We start from the raw sequence: 22,070 nt of genomic DNA, 5'->3' as shown, positions 1-22,070 counted from the left end.
TCAAGAAGCCTCCAGTTCAAATTATACACAGAATTCCTTGTCTTTGAGTGCTCTTCCACAGTCAGTTACATCTAACTCTTCCGTAGATAAATCTAACTTAAAAAAAAAAAAAAAAAAAAAAATACTAGGAGACAAAAACTTAAACCTCAGACAACAGTCAACTACAGGTCTTTTTTATAAATTTATCCTAACGTATATCCAATTCTCTGAACCAGCTAAGGTTCTCCAAAAAAATAAAATTACTTACTGCAGCTTATACACAGTTTACTGCTCGTATTGTTTTTAGTATATTTGCCAGTCCCAACCTGCATGGCAAACAGGTATTTTTAGAAGCTGATTAGTAGCTATTTGTAGATTTTAAAAAAATATACGAATATGCACAAGGCAAGTAGAATTCTACTGTACAGAAACCCAAGGTTTACTTTGGCATTTACGGTGCATTGTATCTACACTGACTTTCAGCATCCTGAGCACCAAAACCACTTGTCTCTCAGAACTGGGGAGAAAATTCAAAATTCTCTGCGTGATAATCTAACTACTGCAAAGCATTTCATAAACCCACAGAAATGTGAGCTCCATCATCAGAGACTGGAAATAGGACAAAGTATTCCAAAAGAACAGATGCACAGTTTGGCATTTAATGTCAGGAAGTTCACAAGCTATTACTACCACTCATAAACCAGTGTGCTTATGTCATTTGTTCGTCAAATACCTTTGAAGATCTCCTAACATTACTGTAGGGTTTGCATTTAAAATGAAATGACAGAAGTCAACAACATGTATTTCAAACATCTATTGATACATGTCTCCTCTTGATGGATGTACTGTATTCAACTGGATTTACTCCACAAAAGGTGAGGTGTTTGGTAAGTTAAGCAGCTGACTCTTCAACTGAAGCTGTAATGACTCAGGCCTTTAGTTGGAGAAGAACCAATTCCATCATTGTTCACAGTGACAGACATCATTAATTTCAAGTGCATGTTACTGCAACAAATCTCAGAAAGACCTTCATCAATTAGTTTCCAAAATGCAAGCAGATTGAGACTGCAAAACCACCCATATGTGACCCAGGGCATAAAGCTACTCAGTGAAGGACTCACTGGCCTGAGCACAGATGATCTTTACATTGTCAGAAAACATACTGGTGAGAACTGCAGTTAACAAAAACACTCCTCAATTGAAGAAAAGGTCCACTACATGGAAGACTGGACTTTTTCCAGTATTTGACCCAAAGAATGGAACACATAATCATTGGAAGAGTATGACATCTACCCTGGATATGCAGAGAGTGCACACATTTAAAACTGCCTTTATTAAAAAGCTAAAAGTCACCATATACTGTAAAAAAAATCCCAGTTAAAACAATTTGTGAAGGAGTTGTCCCCTAGACAGGTAACGTGGAAAAGAGTAAAACCAAACAAGTATTTACAAACCAAGCATGACAATATCCAGCACAGAGTAAAACTCTAAAGAGCGCGCTGGGCACAACCGAAGAAGCAGCAAAAAAAAGCTCAGGCAGAATACAGGATAGCAGAAGTGAGTAAGGGAGAACACGTGAGGGGCAGTGAGATAAAACCTTAGAGCAATGACAGGGAAGAGAAGCAGATAGTTCACCATTTGCTCAAAACAGAACTGAACATCACCACTTTCTGCACTGCCTATCACCTCATTCCTGCTCCACCTGGCAGCAGCAGTCTTCCTGTTATACATCACTTCTCCATGGATCACTTCAATCGTGCCAGTCACTCAAAGAACAAGTAATTAGCCCTCTGCTATGAATGTGTAGGGAGAATGAAAAATAAAGGTTACAGAGTCTGAGAACATTCGAAAAGTTTAAAATACATCAAATCAAAATTATAACTCTCAAGTTAAAATAAAGGGCAAAGGATAACATGCAAGACAGTCCCAAGTGTCAGCCTTTTTAGTTCCTTCACTTAAGGACATCAACTGTAGACAAGACTCATTTTGCATAGTTGTCTGAAGTAACAGCTTTATCTAAATAAAGCAGAAAGTACCACTCAGGACACCTATGGCCAACCTTATGCAAGCAACAGTACGTTGTGTAATCTTCACACCCAGGTTTGACGTGACTAACACGTGCACATGCAAGAAATTATTTATGTTGTCTATAGGTGACAGGTGGAGAACTGGCATCTTAGGAGGTGCACGTGGCTACACTATGTTATGAATGTGGCTCACAGGGGCAAAAAACTGCTAATTAGTGAAGCCTCTGCAGTTCTGCAGTGCACAGAAAAGCTACGACTGTTCTCAGCCTCTTGGCCAATGAGCACTGAATAAATGGAGAAGAAGCTGCTCTCCTGGCTGGAGCAATCAGGGCCAAGCAGCAACAGCGATGGTGGGGGCAACCAGGAGAGCTGCCTTCTTAACTCTGTGTCCATCCCTTCCATGAGCCAAGCAGGTGAAAGAACTCTGTAAAGCCTTTGACAGCAGGAGACAGGGAGGCCCAGGTCTGAAGAGAAAGTGTGAGTCAGAGACACTGAGCCTCAAAAGAAGGTGACAAATACTCCTAGAATCAGAGCAGAGAAAAGGGAAAACACATTCACAAATTACAAGCTGCAGGTATAAGATTCCAAATTTTTATTGCTCTCTTCAAAGGCAAGCCATACAGAACTGATTCTTAATTTATGGTATGTAGAACAAGAAAAAATTTAAGAAACCTTTTTTCTTTTTTGCTAGACACTTAAACTGAAAGTATTTGTGAAATATTAAAATCAAGTACTGTTAAAATTTGACAGCTCCTGTTCATTTTATTTGCCCGCTCCCAGCTGTAAAGATTTGGCAGCCTACTCGATGCTAGGTCCTCTCACACTCAGGTAAACTAAAAGGAGCAGAACCTCAACCACATTCTCCTTACTGCCCCAATATTAACAGTACAGCCAAGCTGCTGCATATGAGACCACAAGGTGCAGCAGGCCTAAGTACATTTGTCAAAGTTTATTCATTCTGTGTAGTAATGGAATGGGATTTGAGACAACAGTTTCTGAAACAGTTTCCTGTGCTTTGTTTCATATAGAGTCCAAAATGCTTTCATTTTTTCTGTGGATCAGATGCAACTCTACTTAAAATCCACTTTCACAGGTATTTTATCGTGTCCAGGAAACACGAAATACAATACAGTATCACAGAATTTTACCTCTGAAGTACACTGATTGGTGGCAGCTATCAATATCTTCATGTTTGCAGAGACACCATATTGGCTTCGGACTGAATTTACAGTATTACTTTTGGTCTGTCAACTATAAATGAGGTGAGGATGGTACAACTTGAAAATACACTTATGAGAATGCCACAGCTGCATTTTGCAAAGGCAAAACTAGGAGGCATGCAGCAGTACTTTATACATCCACAGAAGACCGTGAACTCTTCAGAAACCTTGTTAAAACTACTTTGACAAGTCAAGTATGTTAATTATTGGATTTAATGCAACAAAGCAAAATGAGTATATGCTGCCAACATAAGACAGATGAAAGAAAGCATACACAATTCTAAAATCAACAGATGATAAATTTCCTGACAGTGATAAAATGAGGTCACTGTGTTAAGTCTGACCACTAGTGTGCCCAGCCCACCGTCCTGTCTCCAGATTCATTTCAACAGAATGTGTATTAAAACATAAGAAAAGGCGAGCACAGCCTTCCCGTGAACACACATTCTTGAAAGAGAAACAAAAGGAAAAATGTTGCATATAACAGCATTTTATTAATACTTTCAGACTGTAGAGCATAAATTAGTTCCGAAACTTCCTGAGCACAGGTATTAATTGATTTTCCTCCCACTAATTTGTTCCACTACTTCTTAAACCGTGTTAAATCATTTAACATTAACAACACGCTGTCACAACTAGTTCCACAGATTAACTGCAAGCAACTGTCTTCCATTTGTTGAATTCGCTTCCTCGTAGCTTCAGTTGCTGCTCTCCTAGTACAAGAGATGGGGAACAACCCCATGTAAAGGCAGAAATATTAACAGCACCTTGGCAGCTCTGACCTACAGCATTCTATGTAATTTCTCCATGTTAAAAAATATAAATACATCCAGATGCAAAGATAAGAGGAAAGACATTTCTCTCTTGAAAAAGGAAGCCAAAACAGCTCAAGTTACTTAGGTTAACAAATCCAAAACTAGCACAACTCTTTTCTACAAGTACCAACATGACAAACATCTGAGAAAGAGGAGAGCTATTTCAGCCTAGCAGCAGTGCTGACAAACTAATGAGTATGAATTCAAACTGAAAATTAAAAAAGGATTCTGAGAATTAGAAAATTAGGATTTTCTTGTCATTTACATAACAACAGTAAAGGCAAAGGAACAGTTTCACTATTAAGACTGTGAGATTTCATAAATATAACAAGATCTATGTCATAACTGCCTGCAACAAGATGGGATAGGCTTCGTAAACAGCTGGAAATTCTCATGTAAGCCTATGTATTTTGTGTTCTCTCTAGAAGACTCTGCACAGGATTTCTGAAAACAGTTTCTATGAGTGCAACAGACCAATACCAATTACTTACTATAAAGAGCTAACCTGAAACAAGGGACTTAAGCCCTTGAGGCTCTTTTGGATGAGAGTATTTGGGAAAGCCTGGGGAAGAATGATCTAACATCTTAAGATTTCAAATAATCCAGAAAGGAGGCAACCACATTTTCTGAAAGCGCAGAGTGTAACTACAGACCCAAAACTACAGATAATATTTGAAATCTGGCCAGCCTAAGATATAAATACATGTGGGATTCAATATTTTCAGTTAACGAAGGAATGCAATTTTTAGCAGATATATCTAGTTTATTAAGAACTAAGCTCACCTAGTTTGTTTTTTCATTTTGGCATTACTCTAGCAAGATGGGTACTAACACTGCAGGTACTTCAGTTTCAGCTAAATATAACTGAAGCTTCCCATCCTCATACAAACTACATTTCTGTACACAAAGGTAACCACCCTTCAAAACCCATTTGTATAATAAATTTCTCCTAGACCTGAAGACAAGTTTTCATTTGGCAACTCCCAAAAAAGAAAAGTGATGGCATAAAAAGTAAGAACATTCACAGAAAGTCGGCAGCATCACACATTCTGTGATAGGCTTCCAAAACTTTATGTAGAAAATAAGAAGTTTTTGAAGCAAAAATTGAACAGCTATTCTTAACTTTCTATTGAGTAAAAAAAAAAAAAAAAAAAAAAAAAAAAAAACCCACAAAACAACCCACTTAAATAGGAAAAAAAAAAAAAAAAAAGAGACTGGATATCCCTTTACAAATACCTTCTGATATCTCATGCCCAGCATGTGCTGCCACCCAAAGCACGGTACCAAATAAGCAAACAGCTTTCTGATCTCAAGAGCTACAAATAACATGCGACAAGTAAAGCAGGCATTCAGCATTCAGAAATCAGAGCAGTTACATCAGCAAAGGGTATTTTTAAAGGTTTTGTTACGTTCAACTACCTTCTCAAGTTTTCTAAAAGTGCTCCAAGTAACTGTTCACAGCATTTTTCTCCCAAAGACATCCCCATCAGCACTCAAATGGGCAGGAGAAAAGAGTCTGCTTCTGCTGCATCATTCACCAAACAGGTAGGCTTCTAGCTCCAACTTGCTCTTCTTCCCAAAACACACTGGAACAGCCACTGTCACCTAGAACTCTGAAGCACTCCTAGTTCTCAAGAAAACTCTGATTGATGATTTTCTCTCTAAAATGAAAGTGGTTTCAACAAGATCAGAAGCAACTGACAGATGAAGAAACAGATCAGCAAAATGCAGCATTATAGTTGGATTCTATTGTGATTTTTGTTCAGGACTTAGTAATGAATTGAATAATTAATTTATTACCCATCTTCATTAAGTCTGAATCTCAGCTCTGTCTCTGGCAGACCACTGGCACACTATTTTACAATTTGAGAAGTGCTATTTTCAACACTTATATCCTAATGTTACTATTTGCTTTCAGTGTCAAAAAGCCAACACTGTCTAAAGCTACACTTGTATCACTATCCATCCATAGTGAAATCTATGAGTAGTGACGAATTTTATACAAATGTTGACAGTGATATCAGAAAACATAATATGGCTTCTAAACAGGAATTGCATCTCTAGGTCAGTGAAGCAAGTTTTAAGAGCAGCAAGCTAAGTTCAAAACCACAAAAGTCTTTGTCAAAATTTAACAGTTTTCTGATTATAGTTAAGTAGAATCCTGCTTGCATGAGGTCTTTCAGAAGGTTTCAAACAACCAAGTAATATCCTGAGAACAGGAAATGCATGTAACCACAGTTCTGTCTGACAACAGTCACCGGGCAGCAGCTACCAGCACTCTAGCTGCGGAAAGGCTGGCTGTCCTCTACAGTTAAGGTATTAAGCAAAAAAAGTATGAGTTATGGTAGCAGTGATGTAACAAAAAGACTTTCCCTTGAGAGATGTTGTGAGCCTGACTGCTGACATGATCAAATGGAAGAACACTCATGTGCCTTAAGAAAATCACTATGATTTATTTAGCAGTGCCATATTAAGCAGGAGCAATGGGCAGGGACACCAAGCAACAGTGGTGTCCCCGCACACTGAGATGGCAAGCAAATCTCAAAGTAGGTTGTAAGGAAGCAGATCGGCAGGTAGAGGAAAACGAAAAACAAAAAATACCCAACTTTACAAAAAGCAGAGCAGGTAAACTTCCCAGAAAGCAGCCTTAAACTTGAACCATAGCAATGCTACAGGCAGCTACTCTCCAGTTGCAGAGGATGGCAAAAGGAACACGCAGCATACATAACATACGAAATGCAACAACATCACACTTTGAAGTCAGAGCTGAAGTTATGTCCATAAGTACAACAATTTCATTTCCCAGTTTTAAAAAGTCTTGCTAGACCAGCCATGTAGGACAAAAGACAGCAAAGTTAACTGCATAAACTAACAATTTTTGCTGACAACGCTGAATTTGCACGGCCAGGGGAAGGACAGAAGAAATAATCCTTTCTATTTCTATTTTTCTGTTTCTATCTAGAGAGATTGCATAAGGCAAAGCCATCACTAGCTAAAGGATACTAAGCAATTCTCAAGTACCCCCTCTCCCCCCAAGAACTGTGCTATAATTTCAAAACACTTACGGGTTGTGCACTCAAAATTCCTCCCCAAAAAGTTAGGCTTCTTTCATCTCCACAACTCATTTACAACCACTGGCACTCAGAGTCCATGTCTTTGTGTGCCAGATGTAACTAACCAGTCTGTTCCTACCTGACATACAGGTGTGCAGATGGCACAGTGCCTTCTTCTGTCCTGTGATCTCCTTTCTTTCCTCCATTACACAAGCTGAATGAAGCAAAACCTTTTGTATTTCAGAGTATAGGTAAGAGCACACAATTAATGGGGACATTTAAGTTCAAAAGTGGGCTACTTCCCAAAGCCTTGGGAGATCTCCTTCCATTGTAAACAATAATTTTAAGCAAGTGAGAGATTAGCATACAGCTTATGATTTAATTATGCATGGCCCACGCTATACACTACCTCCAACCCCACTGCACAACTGGGATGTGCTGAGACACCTCCAGAAATACCACTGGGGCTCAATTTCCTGTGTTAGAGGTCCCCACCCACAGCCAGCTCTGCCCTCTCTTTCCTCCTCCCATGCCAGTTACATACTTGTTGTTACTGTACATTCTGTAGAGTAAATGTGGAGAGTAAACTTCCTTAAGGGAAGGTGGAGATCTTCAACATTTTCACTATTACTAATTATTCCAAACTAATTTTTCTAACATTGATGAGTACGGGCCTCCCTTTCACCCACACCCATTTTATCACTACACACAAGCATGTGACCCACACCTCACACATCTTGACACTGACAGTGACAGAGGGCTTGGCACACAAACAACTTGAGATAAAGCTAGAAATGCTGGAGGGCAGAGAGGGGTGTAGGGAAAAAATGAAATGGTTAACTTGTTTTAGAGGTCAGGAGGTCAACATTATGCAAGCAATGGAGCCTTAAGCCCTAACAGCTATTACCCAGCCAAAGAAAAGATGACTTAACAGACCTACAGCTTCACTCAGGCAACTTCATGGGGACTTTTCTGTAGTAAATGTCAACTGGCAATGGAACCTTCACTCATTTCAGCTCAATTCCCCTAGCAAGTGGTACAGAATAGCACTTTCCAACAGGTATCCCTTCTCCAAAGTTCAGGGAATCTTTCTTTAAGCTCTACATGCCAAGAAAGAGATCCAAATGAAGGGGTAATCAAATGCCAAAATTTTTATATATGTGAAGGAAAAAAAAAAAGTCCCACACTTCACTTTTAATGTGCATTTTAATGAAGGATATAACTCATCTTCAAACAAAGAGAAAATTATTCAGCAGTAACATTAATTCCTTATCTGACTGTGGAAGAAGAGGCAATACCACAGTATCTGCCCCTCTTGTTCAGTGTCTTCTAAACAAAATGGGAATCTGTTCTATTTAAACGCACTACCAATTTAGCTTACATTACCAAGTTACATAAATGTTGCATCATCTTCAAAACATATCTGTTTTTAATAATGTTCTCCTACCTGCAAATCTAAGCAACACTAGTCACTCCTCTCACACTGTGGATTTAATCGCCAACGTCTGTTTTCCAGTATTTTGTCTAAACCAAGTTAAAAACAGGACAAATGTACTAGCTTGTAATCAAAATGTAGATTGACACAGCAGTTTCAAAGCAAAGAATCCGCACAACAACAACAAAAAATCTTCACGACAACTGTGCAACACAACATACACTAAAAACACATTTCTCTTACATTATCATGTCATGATCCTGGTGTGGAAGCTTCACATATGCTAAGTGGAAATCTCATAACTTGTGATGCACCTTTTATGAAGGCTCTAATAAATGTTACAAGCTACCACTTTACAACAGTTTTCATCTAGAGAATCAGAGTGGCCTGGGTTGAAAAGGACCACAGTGATCATCCAGTTTCAACCTCTCTGCTATGTGCAGGGTCACCAACCACTGGGATTCTCCACACAACCAGGCTGCCCGAACCATAGTCAAATCCCGTGCAGTTGTTTCACAATACATTACACAGCTTTTCTGGTCTCTTGAGATAATAAGTAGCAAGACCCCATTGGCCTGGGCTCTAACTTACATTACTTGTAACAACATTTAAGGTCGATTGGAATTCTTTATTCTTTCGAAAACACAGAAGATACTGAAAGTTGAAAATAATACAAGTAGTATCACAAAAGCACAGAGAGCCACAGCTACAGACATCATCTCTGCTTTTAGAAAATCAGCTCTGCCCTTCCAAGCTGTTTGCCCATACATTAGGGTAAGAATAAAAAAAAAATAATAATAATCAAAGACCTTCCAACCAGGACAGCGACAGAGAGCTCTTACGCTTTTGAATCTGACACTGCACGTAACAGTGCAATGATGCTAACAGTAACTTGCATGTAGGGAATGCCAAGTTAGAGAAAATGCCAGCACAGCTGTTACAGCAGACTACTGTCCAACTTAGATTCAATTGTGCACATAAACACAGGGGGGTTATAGGTATTTGATAATACGTCCACTCCAAAACTCGTGTACCAATGTACACAGGTACAAATAGATATTACTCTTCAGTCAATGTTGGTTTTTTGTTGGTTTTTTTTTTCCAGTTTAATAAACCGGCAAACAAGGAGCTGAGCAAACAAGTAATCTGTTTGTGAGAATGTAAGAGTTAATCACTTTCAGCAATGACACAACAAAAATCCAGAAAGATTCTACACTGCTATAGAAAAATTAGTGAAAAGAAGTCATGAGAGCAGAAGTGCTTTTTTTCTCCTTTACAGTTGTCTGAAGCCCAACAGACCTCAAGCCAGTCATTAATGAATTGCTTTGAATCAGTTTGTTCCATTTTTGAGTTTTGATTCTGGAAGTGAAAAAGGCTCCAGGGAAAAAGCTGTGAAATGACCTGTGGTGAGACCTGGCTCCCTGCTTCAGTCAGTAAGTCTACAGATCTGCTTATCAGCTCCTCGTGAGGCACAATTTCCTGGTGTTAGAGAATTCCTACCTACTGGTGCTGGAGAAAAGAGTTAATGGACTGGAGCCAGAGCTTCACTATTAAGGAAGCTGCATTCTAATCTCCTTAACTAATATTAAAAAGCCAAGAAATTAAAATAATCTCCAAATATCAAAAAGCTTCCCTTAAAAGATCTCTGCTGCTTGCCTGGACAATCTAAAAAACCTTTTATTTCTATAAATCGAAATCAAAGCAGAGTGGTCAGGCAAAATCCAAGAGAGCTTTGGGAGTGCATTGCTGGGCCTTCTCAAGAAGCAAAGTTGTCCAAATGCGCACCTCAGTTCCACAGGTGCCACACATTCCCTGAATTCTGAGAGCTTCCTGCACACAACAGCTGTGCTGACCCATTCTCATTTTCTCAGGAACAAGATCATTTTCATCTAGAAATCATTCTAAAAAATCATCCCTTCCATCTAAGTAGCAAATGCTAATCTAAAGAGAAGGGCATGAGCTACGTCATTGTTTCAAACTACCAAGGACTTGGAATAATAAGCAATTAAAAGAAAGCAGTACAAAAGATTCTCTTCTCGCTGAATATAAAGGAGTCATCAATTTGCTCAAATTTTTGGCCATAACATAAGCAAGATCTAAGTTCACAACTGGCATCACTTGAAAACATCCTACCATTCTAAAGCAACAAACAAGCTGCCACAGAGCAAGAGAATCAACTAATGATAAACTTAAGATGACAGCATTTTTACTGGCAGGGAATAAACAGATTGCAATATTCCAGCTCCAACTTTTTCCACACAGTTTTGGGTCCACCTATGTTCTCATATTAACTGAAGACAACCTCCAACACATTAGGCACCAAAGCCCAATCTAACAGCCCTATCCCCATCGCATGCTATTATCTCAGGAATCTGTATACAACCTTCCACAGTTCCTCCAGCTACCCCAACCACATCTCTGCAACAGCTTTCTACATCACAACGCAACTTTTGCTGTGCTTCCATTGCCTCTAACACAATGTGATCCTTTCCAGGTCCTGTTCAACCTTTAGGACTACTAGCAAATTATTTATATCAAAGCAACTTCTTTAAAAAAATGCCCCATATTGACACTATGGGTAGAAAAAAATATAACAGCAAAGATGGACGGTGTATAATTAATCCAAGAAAACCATCAAAACTAAAATTCTCTAGCACATGAACTTTCAAGTTAGGAGAGTCCATTTAAAGGTTGAAAATGAGACCTTACTCTGCTCATCAGTTAACACAGACTGTAATGGTCTTCTGTCATCTCATTTTACACAGGCACCAAAACTGATTTCTGCTTCAAACATAAGCCCCTCTAAATTCTCTCTACACGTAACCAAGAGAGGCACTGAAACCACTTAAACTACTCATTTCCTCCACGCAGTAACTACAGTTAAGAAAGCCTCCATTACAATCCCAAAAGGTAACTCGCTATTTAAATTATGTGCGCTCTGATCTTAAGAGTGCATTTGAGGATTTTCACAGAGGTCACTTTCATAGCTGGCTCAGACATACATCTCTTTCATATCTGTTTTTGCCTTATACAAACTATTTACTTATTTCATCACCTCTTAAGCAAGGAATAGAAGAGTACGTGTTGTTCTGATTCAAAACTAGCTGAAAAACAACTTCTAATGAGATTTTCAGAATTTTTCTTTAAAGCTACATTCATCCTTTGAATCAAGGAAGGGAGAAATAATAACTAATTTCTCTCAGATTTCATAATTTTCCTGCTTTTTTTAATTATTAAGACCACAAAAGCACTGTAAGCCCAATTTGCTTATCTTTTTTAAGAGGTAACATTTGAAACCAGATAATCCTTCAATGTGTTTCACAATGTATAAGTATTAATGAGATCAAAAATTCAAAGTTCTGGCCTTCCAACCATTAAAACTTTAGAGAAGTTAGAAGAATTTAAGAAGAAACAAACAAACAAAAAAAAAAAAAACATAACACAGGTTTGTGCATCCCAAGGAAGACCAAGAATGCATTAAGTTTTAAGAAACACGGTGTTCCGTATCTTTAGACACCATATCTGCAAGCTGCCTAGATGTTCTTTTATGGTTTACCAACCAATGTATTCAGTTTCCATACTTTATTCTTTCCAGTAACATTTCTCTTTTTCTTTCATACCAGTGACTGCTCATGGCACACTTTATAATGCTATGCAAAGGATGTCTCACATTTTTCTTACCCTTCACTTCATCCTGTACATTTTCTACACTTTGCAGCATTGAATTATACGTTACATCTCCTCTCCCTTACTCAGACTTTCAATTCCACATTTAAGACTATTTATTTCCCTTTTAAATTAACCGCCTATACCATCCTCACTTGCTCAGCTTTCTCCACCCTTCAAATCTATAGGCAGGAAAACATGACACGAGGACAGACAGACACGTCAGTCCTCTTAGCCTTCATTTTCACCTTGAGAAAAAAAAGCAAAATCTATTGGTTTCCCAGCTCCTGCACTCCATTAGGTGGCAAGGGCAGAGGGAGGAAGGGAGGCAGCAGAAGAAAACAAAGGTTTGGACACTGCAGTCAGTGCTGCTGCTAAAGGAGCTGCTTCCTCTACCAGGACTTAATCTTATTTCAAAAATGGGAGAACACAAGCGAACCTAAAGTACATAACTCTTCTTAGGCTTTCTCACACCCTTGCTAATCCTTCTTCAACTTCCTTCTGTCTATTCTGCTCCTGTTTACCTTGCTTTTGAAGTCATTTGAAGCAGGCAACATCACCATCAACAGCACAAATGCTACTCGAAGTCAGCAGTAACAGTTAGATGATAGCCAGGATCAGTTTTCAGGTAATTGCTAGAAAAAAATACTCTGATTTTCACTGCTTCCCAGCCACCCACATTTTGTCTGCATCACTTTATCACCTATTGCTTGGCTTCCTCATATTTAACAACTATCCTTGTCAACCTCTCTTTCAGTTCTTTTGTCTTAGTTTCAGCTGGAATGCAATTGCGTTCTTCAGAGTGCCTGCTAAGATGCTGTGTTTTGGTTCTAGGAGAAAAACGCTGTTGGTAACACACTGATGTTTATAGTTGCTGCTGAGCACAACTGTACAGAGCCAAGGCTGTTCGCAGCAAAAGGCCCAAGGAGCTGAGAGGGAAGAGAATCAGGACAGCTGACTTGAACTGGCCAAAGGGATATTCCATAGCACAGGACATTATGGGGAAGGAGTTTTGAGCCGGGTGGGAGTTCAGTTCTCTCTTTTCCACTGTTTGTGGACTAGCTGGGCATCGGTGAGCAGGTGATGAGCAATTGCCTGTGCACCACTTGTACATGTGATACACATTTATACGCACACACAGCCATAACTATTATTCTTTTCCTTTTCTCTATCTTAGTTTTATCTCATCCCACAAGTTCTACCCTGTTTTTATTTTCCCCCAATTCTCTCCCCCATCCCACTGTATAGGGGGAGAGTGAGCAAACAACTCCGTGGTGCTGAGCCACCTGTAGGGTTAAACCACAATATCCTTTAACTGAAAATCTCTTCCTTTTATTGTAATACTATATTCTTTCCAAAAAGACTTTCCCAGAAGGACGTTTCATTTCTCTTCTTCCTCAAAAGCAAATTAAGACCTCATTTTCAGAAGGCATAGCTTCAAATACAGTTCATAAAGTATACAGCCTGGATCCTGCAGCATCTTTCCCCTATTCAGAGCCACGTCGATAAAGACATTTAAAAAAAAAAAAAAAAACCTTCACAAAACTTTTTCAGCTTTCTTCCGCAGTTCTGATCACACATATACTGCATTCTTTGCTGCTCAGATCAACTCAGATGTGAAACCGTCCTAGGTTTCATATTGGCAACTACCTTCACAAAATGCTAGGTCTTTCTTCACAGAGGGTAACGAAGCCAGGTCACCACACTCATTCCATCTTCCCTCCTCAGAAGGCAATATACATAATCCCAGCAACTTGTGCTTCCCATAAGAAAACTAGGGATCAACCCTTTCTGCTTCAGCAACAATTCTGCAAATAACTTTTCCAGAAAGTGTCAGGTAAGCAGAACCTACACTAGATTCTCAGATCTTTCACAGTTAAAACAACCATGCATCCATTTTTGAGTCTGCAAAATAACCTGTACTGTTTACTTTTTTTTTAATCTGAATCAATTTGCCAGCTTGGTTTATTGCACAGGCCCCAAAATGGTTTCACTAGCGCATATGAGAAGCAGCACAGGAACAGAAACACACAGATTAATTAAGAATTAAGATTCTGTTATCCAAAGGGAAAAATTAAAAAAACACCCACAACCTAAAGTCTTAAATTCCCCATTTCCCACTAAACACAAGTTTTACTTACTTACAAACAAGTTTTCAAATCACAAAATAATGAAAATAGTGTTCACATAAGAAGTTAAAATGGCAACCTCAACTTCAATGTAAGGAACATGATACCACAAAAGCAAAAAGATTGATGGGCTCCATTTTAGAAGCCATTACACTGGAACATTTGACTAATGCTAAAAATGATATCCCAAAACTGTTCAGAACTTTAGAATTCTCTAAATGCAACCAAAAATTTAATGAAATGCATATTCACGATTCAGTCTGCTTTAGAACTTAATAACCAATCTATGAATAACTTTCCACAAAATACCACCATGAGAAAAGGAAATTACTTAAAGCATTTTAACTGACAACAATTAATTTAAGAATATACCACAAAGGAAATTCAGCTATAGCTGTATAGTGTTCTAACTGTAATTCAAGACACACTTTTAGTCACCCCCATTAAAAATACCCCTAATTATATATCTTAATTAAAGAAGCTTCTTCCATGAATGCTATATAGTAAATGCAACAACCATAAAGGAAGCTACTTTGTCAGAACCGCTCTGATGGTAATCCATGCATCCTTTCACACTCTGAAGTGAAAGTATCTGAGAAAGAATGTTCTTCAACTGCCAAACACACCTAAGGGACATTTGTTCATTAACATGGTGCTCTTATCTACACAGGGAACACTATCCCATTAAAAATATTATCTAGTATCAAGATTAATACCTGACTCACGCACTGCAAACACCTTACACACACCAGCTGATTTTGAAGGTGTACCATTCAGTAAACTCTACCCTCATGCAAACTCTGCCATATGTCACACAGTACTTTCAGCGGTATCAGCAGAACTAGTCTTGAAAGCAGGCCTTGAGCAGACCAGTCCAGAAAACACATTCCTCAGGAGAAATTACAGCTGCTAATGCAATTGCTTTATTATGCTTATCTGAGAACCAGGAAGATGTATAATAAAGTAAGAGAGAAGTTAAATACATCACAAGACTTCCCTGGTCTGACAAACTCAGATTAGACTTTCTCAAATGCAGTTCTTCTCCTTCCTCAGAAGGAACTGCACAAAACTTGACAGCCTCTGTATGGCTCCATACAGAACCACTGACTTGAGCACTGTCTTTGTTCTTAACTACAGAGAAGTATTCTGCCACTGAACAGGGGAAAGCTGTTAGCAATTGTAGGCCACTGGAAGTTTAATAAGCATCACTTCCATCACTTCTAATGGTGAAGATACATTATTCAAACGTTGCATTCCAAACATCATAGCTGCAGGACCTCACCAACAAGGGAGATCCCAACAGAAAGTAACTAATACCAAAGCTATAGGGCAAACACAAGGTATATTTGAAACTAAGGGACTGACAGATGTACACGTAAACCTACCTACAGGCACTGAGAGTGAGCATAACAACAGGTCAGCTTCTGGAATCATATGAAAATGATCGCCATCCCTGGCAGTATTCAAGAGGCTCCTGGATGAGGAGCTACGAGAGATGGTTTAGTAGCTTGTGGCACTGATAGGAATGGGAGGGTGGTTGGACTGGATGATCTTGCAGGTCGCTTCCAACCTTGTGATTCTGTGATTCTGTGAACAAACACTAAAATCTGTCCCCCTGCTCAACAGAGTATTCACAACTCATCCACTCAGTTCATTTCCGCAGAAACTCATCTAATTCCTTTAAGGGTTTAACACAACCATTTCAATTTTCATAAACTATGTATTTGTTTCCCTTCCATCTGCTGGAAACACTGACAAATCCCTGCTGCTGCCCAGGAAATACCAACAGCTGAGGACCAAGAACAGTATTTGCTCACCAACCATGAACAACTTGAAGCCTAGCTCTTGAACATGTAAAGCTGGAAACCAAAGCTTAATTTCTCCACAGAATGGAAGCCTGTCTAATTCTCAATGGAATAAAGGAAAAGAAAAAGGAAAAAAAAAAAAAAAAAAGTAAGCCATTGCATATAACTCTGGTACCAGAGTCCTGCAATAAATGCTAATCACTATAAAATAACTTCATAGCCATAAATATTTTCCATTTACTTCCCTTAGCTTTCCATCACTACACAAACGCGATAAAAACAAAAGGTTCTACAAGCAGAACTGCCCAAGTATTGAACATAATTCTCTTCTAAAACTGTATGTAAAACAAACGTACGGTACAGTTCTTACATCATGCTTTCAACGTTTACCTACAATGATGTTATGATACTACTGTAATTAACATGTCCACTCCATCTATGACAGCGAATAGACAACCATAAAAGCTGGCAAGAGGCAGAGAGCCCCTGTGTTTCACAAGCAGGAAACCTTGAATACTACACATAGACAGAACACACACTTTGGACATTTCATTTTTGCATACGGTGTCCGATATTACCCATACAGAGCTTTGAAAAACAGAGCCTACTATTACCATGAACCACAAAAAGATCAATGGAAGGATCTGAGTGGTTAAAGTATCAGAATGGAATTGAGTGTGGAAAAAACTAGCCCCATCCCCACCATTAATTTTCCTCACAGTCTTTAAACAAGTAATCTATCACAACCCCTTTTCCTCAGCTGCTGAAACACAATAACAATTCCCCCCTCTTAGTTCCTGCTGCTTGCTTTGTCTATTTAATAATTAAGTCAGTAGGGCACAAACAGTCTTAAGTCTATGGATATGTATCAGTAGAAGGTCACTTAAGCCTTCAGAGACCAGCAGATTAGAACTTAGAGGCTGCCATTTGTAACAACGTTCATTCTATTAAAAAAAGCAACTGTAACAAAGAAAAATCTTATATAGTGTGTTCCCTCACAAAAGCTTCTTGACGGAGGACATCATACTGAAATGGGCATGTTACTTTTCCCGCAATCTAACCACACTTCAAAGAAAACCGCGTTGTTTGAGGAGATTAATCCTTCCTTACCTTCTCTTTAATATATTAAAAGTACAACTGTAACTTCACTCACTTCCCTGTCCTCAGGAAGAAGTAACAACATTGCACTTTAAAATTATGAAATAGCCAAAATACTCAAGCTCTTAAGTTTGCAGCAATAAAAATAATTAAAAAAAAAAAAAAAAAAAAAAAAAAACACACCATTTTAAAGAAATACGCCTCAAACATCAGCTTTGGAAGTATGAAAACATTCCAAATAGCTCACACTTGAGCTGTCTAATGTCCGTTTGGAGAAATAAAAAAGTTATTTTTAATGCCAGATGCAGTACAAATGATGCAAGCATATAATTAAGTCTTAAGAACCAAGATAGATACATATCATGTGGGCTGTTTTAAGATAAGCAATTTCAAAATACAAACATAGTGCAACCATGAACTGTAGAATGCCATCCATTACTTAATCAGATCCTAAAAAACCCTTCATACGAACACTGAGCTCCAGCAGCATGCAGAAAAATACCGATCTTGAAGTCTGTGGTTCACTCCCAGCTATCCAATAGCTGCTCCAATTCTTACTTCAAATCTCCCAGCTTCCAAACACCCTCAAAAAAGGCCAGAAAACCAGCTGAGTCCATAACACAATTTGCAATAAGTTAACCGACTCAAACTTGTTCTGCTTTAACAGACAGTATGCCAGATAATTGGCAAATAATAAGAAATGTAAACCGTATTAAAAAAAAAAAAACATAAAGGAACAGCTGAGACATAAATTTACAGAAACTGGAGAGGCTTCCCACTTCCCGGAATGGTTTGCAGATGTCTCATGGTACCAATTCCCAGTTTCTCAATTCCCAACACTGCCATTACATTAAGCAAACGCTGTAATTATTTTAAAAGCAATTCTCCTTTGTTTTGATGAAAATAAATAGAGCCAAAATGTTTCCAAAATTGTTTAAAAAAAAATAAAAACTTTACCTAGGCTGGTCTGCTGAAATGTTTTCCTGATCAATTATTTTTCAAGCGGCCTGGTACAATAAAAACTGAGGATATTTAATTAGAGATTAGTAGAAAATTAGCATCTATGTCAACACTGAAGGGACAAAGTCATTATATGATTATTCACACTGTCCAGAAGTGTTTTTAAGCAAGTAACACCTACAATTACAAGAAAAGTGAAAGAATGGTGTCACTGTGCACTTGTTTTGTACGCTAAATAAAAGCACTGATAGTCACAGCTAATTTTGTCAACACATGTGACCTTTGCACAAAGGAAATTGCATTTTTTACATCAGGTGGAAGGCCTGCTAAACCACAGAAGGTAACAGAGACCCAGAACTGCTATATTGTATCAATCTACTTCATTTCTCTTGGAACTGATTTCATAATCAATACTGTTAATTGAACATGCTTCAAATTTTGTCTATAGGGTATGACAAACTGATTCAAATCAATGAATAAGAATTTACAAATACCTAAAAACCAGTTACATCAACTGAAATCTGCATGGAAGTCAAAAAATCATAGCTTATGAAACAAAGGTTTGCCACTGAAAAAAGTCCACTTTGGCAAAACACTGGGATTAAAAAAAAAAAGACTAAAAAATAAAGAGAAAAAGCAAATCGTTTGCAGTTCATTCCCAATTTAACATACATTCCCCCCTCCCTGCGTAATTAAACCTCACCTCTTGTGAGAACTAACATCCTTCTGACAGAAAGAGACATCACAATAACAGCGAGTTCAGGTTGTTTTTTTTGTTGGGTTTTTTTTTTTTTTCCCAATTTGTGTTTTTGGCTCCTTCACATTAACGTTGTTGTCAACTCCAGTGCACAGCTGTGTGCACTTTCACCTAAATGAGACAAGCTGCATTGGATTTGCAGAGTTTCAGCAGGCTCGAAAGGAGACATCACTTAATTCACCTCTTCCCTAGAATCACACTAGCTGCAAACTATTATCTTTCAAGCTCTTTTTCTGCAAAATAAACACAAAATGTTTCGACAACAGCAAATTCTATCCCTTTGTCATAATACTAACAGCACGTACACAATTACATAGAAGTTTGATTTTTTTTTCTGGCTTATCACACATCAAATACATGGAGCAACAAAACCGTATTCCTGACCTTTAGACGGTATCTTCAATACTCCATAAATATTGTATAGATCTGATGTCATATCTGCTCTTTTGATCTGTTACACCCAGCAGCAGGACCCAGTTTAGTTCAGGGTGCTACAGTCATATATCCTATACAGCAAAACTACTGAAAAGGTGGACTCCAGTCCAGACCCGGAGAAGGAATAAAACCCACAGCTACATTAAAGCTCCGGACATGAAGCTTCCTTCGTCCTTTAAAAAGATTCTGGATTTCTTACCGCTCGCTCTGCCAGGGTGTGGCTTTGTTAGACCACAGCTCCCATTGCTAAGGCTCCATGAGATCTCCTGGCTGGCCTGGAAGGGCCTGAGCCAGCACACAGCATCCTGCCGAGGGAAACCCCCTAAGAACTGGAGCAGCACCTCACGGTGCTGAGACACCAAACTCAAGCCCTCACCAGAGCCCTCTTGCTAAACACAAGCTCAGGAAAAGAAGGGAGCAATTCCCTCCACACTCACAAGCCGAGAGAGAGCCTCCCAGGACTGGCACGCTACTCCTGCCACCCTATAACCACAGGCAACCAGGGAGCACTGCCAAAGAGGTGCTGCTTCAGCCTTCTGCTCAAAGGGTGCAGTAGCAAATGCACTGCTCTTGCAGTGTACGGAGCACTGATGTTTCTGCCTCTGTGAAGGATTCCTTTCAAAACATGACTCAGTGGCTTTCCTAGCTATTCCTGCACATATATCTTGCCTTGCTTTCCAATGCACTGGCTCCAAGATTCTTAAATCAGTTATGATTTCATAATTATGGAGTTAAGGTCTTTGTTAGCTCCGTGCACAAAAAGAAAAATTTCATTACTATCACTGCAAAAGCCATTAATTAAATGTACATATATATGTCTACACTTCCTACAATAAAAATGACCATTACATGAAATTTCAGAGGCCTACTAGATTAATTACTCCAAAACTTCCCTTCCACCACAAATATTACAGATCTTATAATGCTTCACACACACACACACAGAACTAAGTAATGAACATTTTATAAATAACAACTTTTTACTTACTGATAACAGTAACTGAAACATACACACATTCCCCAAAGGAAAAAAGCACAAACAAATCTGAATCTTGAGCAAGCCAAGAAATGCCTTTGAAAGATTTTTGCACTGCACAGTAACATTTTAATCCTTCTTACTTAGCCATCTCCTTCTCTCAGTGACAAGTTCCACAAAGAGCAAGCTCCATAAATTAGCGTGCAATTCATCAATGTCCAAAGCACTGTCAGAAAACAGAGCTGCAATATCAAAATATTTGCCAGTTTCAATTTGTGATGGCGTTGGGTTTTGTATTTGTGTTCATATTCACTGCATGGAATCATATGCCGATACAGCAAGAGGATGAGTGTTCCCAAAAATGTACTTTGAAAATATCAAAATGCCCAATAACTTCAGTTACCTGACACAGAGCGTAGACGCAACTCAAATGTGTGGGGGGAAAAAAAAAAAAGGTGCTGTATTCAAAAAGGCCTCAAAAACTTCAATAACGTGCCGAACTGTGACCCGCACTGCTTCGTTTTACAGTACGTGAAACCCAACGGGAGGTAGAGATGCTGTGAGACAGGCAACCTCAACGACACCATGCCTTTATTTTCTGAGCGGCATCCTTAGGCTCTATCCCATGTGTGATTCCCTGCGACGTTTCCGGCAGCCTCGGCAGCACACAGGGATGAATCCCGGCCCATCACACTTAATGTACAGAACATAACTGCCGTGACACATCACTCCTCGACCTTTCTGATTTATTCGGAAAATAAATACCTGAATGAATAACTCCGAAAACCCAACCGAAGCAGCGTGGGTTTTTAAATGCAAACACAAAGAAGGTCGCACTCGGCTTCGCGTTCCTTCCTTCCACCCTCCCCCACGTCCTGACACCGAGCCTTTCCAATTAGGCCACAAACAAACACCCAAAGCCCAGCGAGGGCCCGGGCCGCCGCGGGGCCGCGACTTCGGCTAGAAATCCTCCACGTGTAAACGGGAGCGCAGAGGCCGGACACCACAAAGGGGCGAACAAAGTGTCAAACGCTCGGCTGCTGTCAGGAGCGGGGAGCGGCGGAGCGCCGGGCAGCGCCGCGCGGAGCCCCCGACAGCTTGCGGGCCTTTGTCAGCGCGGTGCGGAGCGCGGCGCGTGCTACAGGTTGATAAGGCCCCGCCCGCCCGCGGGCAGCGCCCGGACACCGCGCGCGGAGTTCCTTCCTTTCCGCGCTCGGCCGGGCCGCGCGCTCCGCACGACGCGCACGTCTCTTCGCGGTGTTTGTTTCGTGTTTATCTCCCCCCCCACCCCACCCCCCCTCCTCTTTCTCCTCCCTGTCCGGCCATCTTGGGCCGGCAGGAGCAGCCATTACTTAACTCAATGACAGGGCCAACAACTTTTCGCGGACGCGAACGCCGCTCCGCGAGGCCGGGCGGGCTCCCGACGAGCCGCCCGGCAGCGGGGATGCGGGGGAGGACCGCGAGAGAGCGGCCGGCATGCCGCGAGTTCGGGGCCGGGAGTCGCGCTCCCCTTCGGCGGCGCTTTCCGCGCCCCTTCCAACTCCCAACTTCTCCCCCGGCGCTCCGCGGCCGCGCGGGGCCCAAATCGCGAGGGAGGGTCCGGGGAGAGGGCAACGTCAGCAACGCCTCGCGGGCGCCCTCCCCCCGCCGCCTCCTCCTCCTCCCTCTCCCCCCCCCCCCCGCCTCCCTCCCCTGCGCCCCCTCCGGCCCCCCCC

Source organism: Lagopus leucura, unplaced genomic scaffold (assembly GCF_019238085.1).
Source record: "Lagopus leucura isolate 7727_CA_CO unplaced genomic scaffold, USGS_WTPT01 Super-Scaffold_100001, whole genome shotgun sequence".
Classification (NCBI taxonomy): domain Eukaryota; kingdom Metazoa; phylum Chordata; class Aves; order Galliformes; family Phasianidae; genus Lagopus; species Lagopus leucura.
This window is presented reverse-complemented; position numbering follows the sequence as displayed.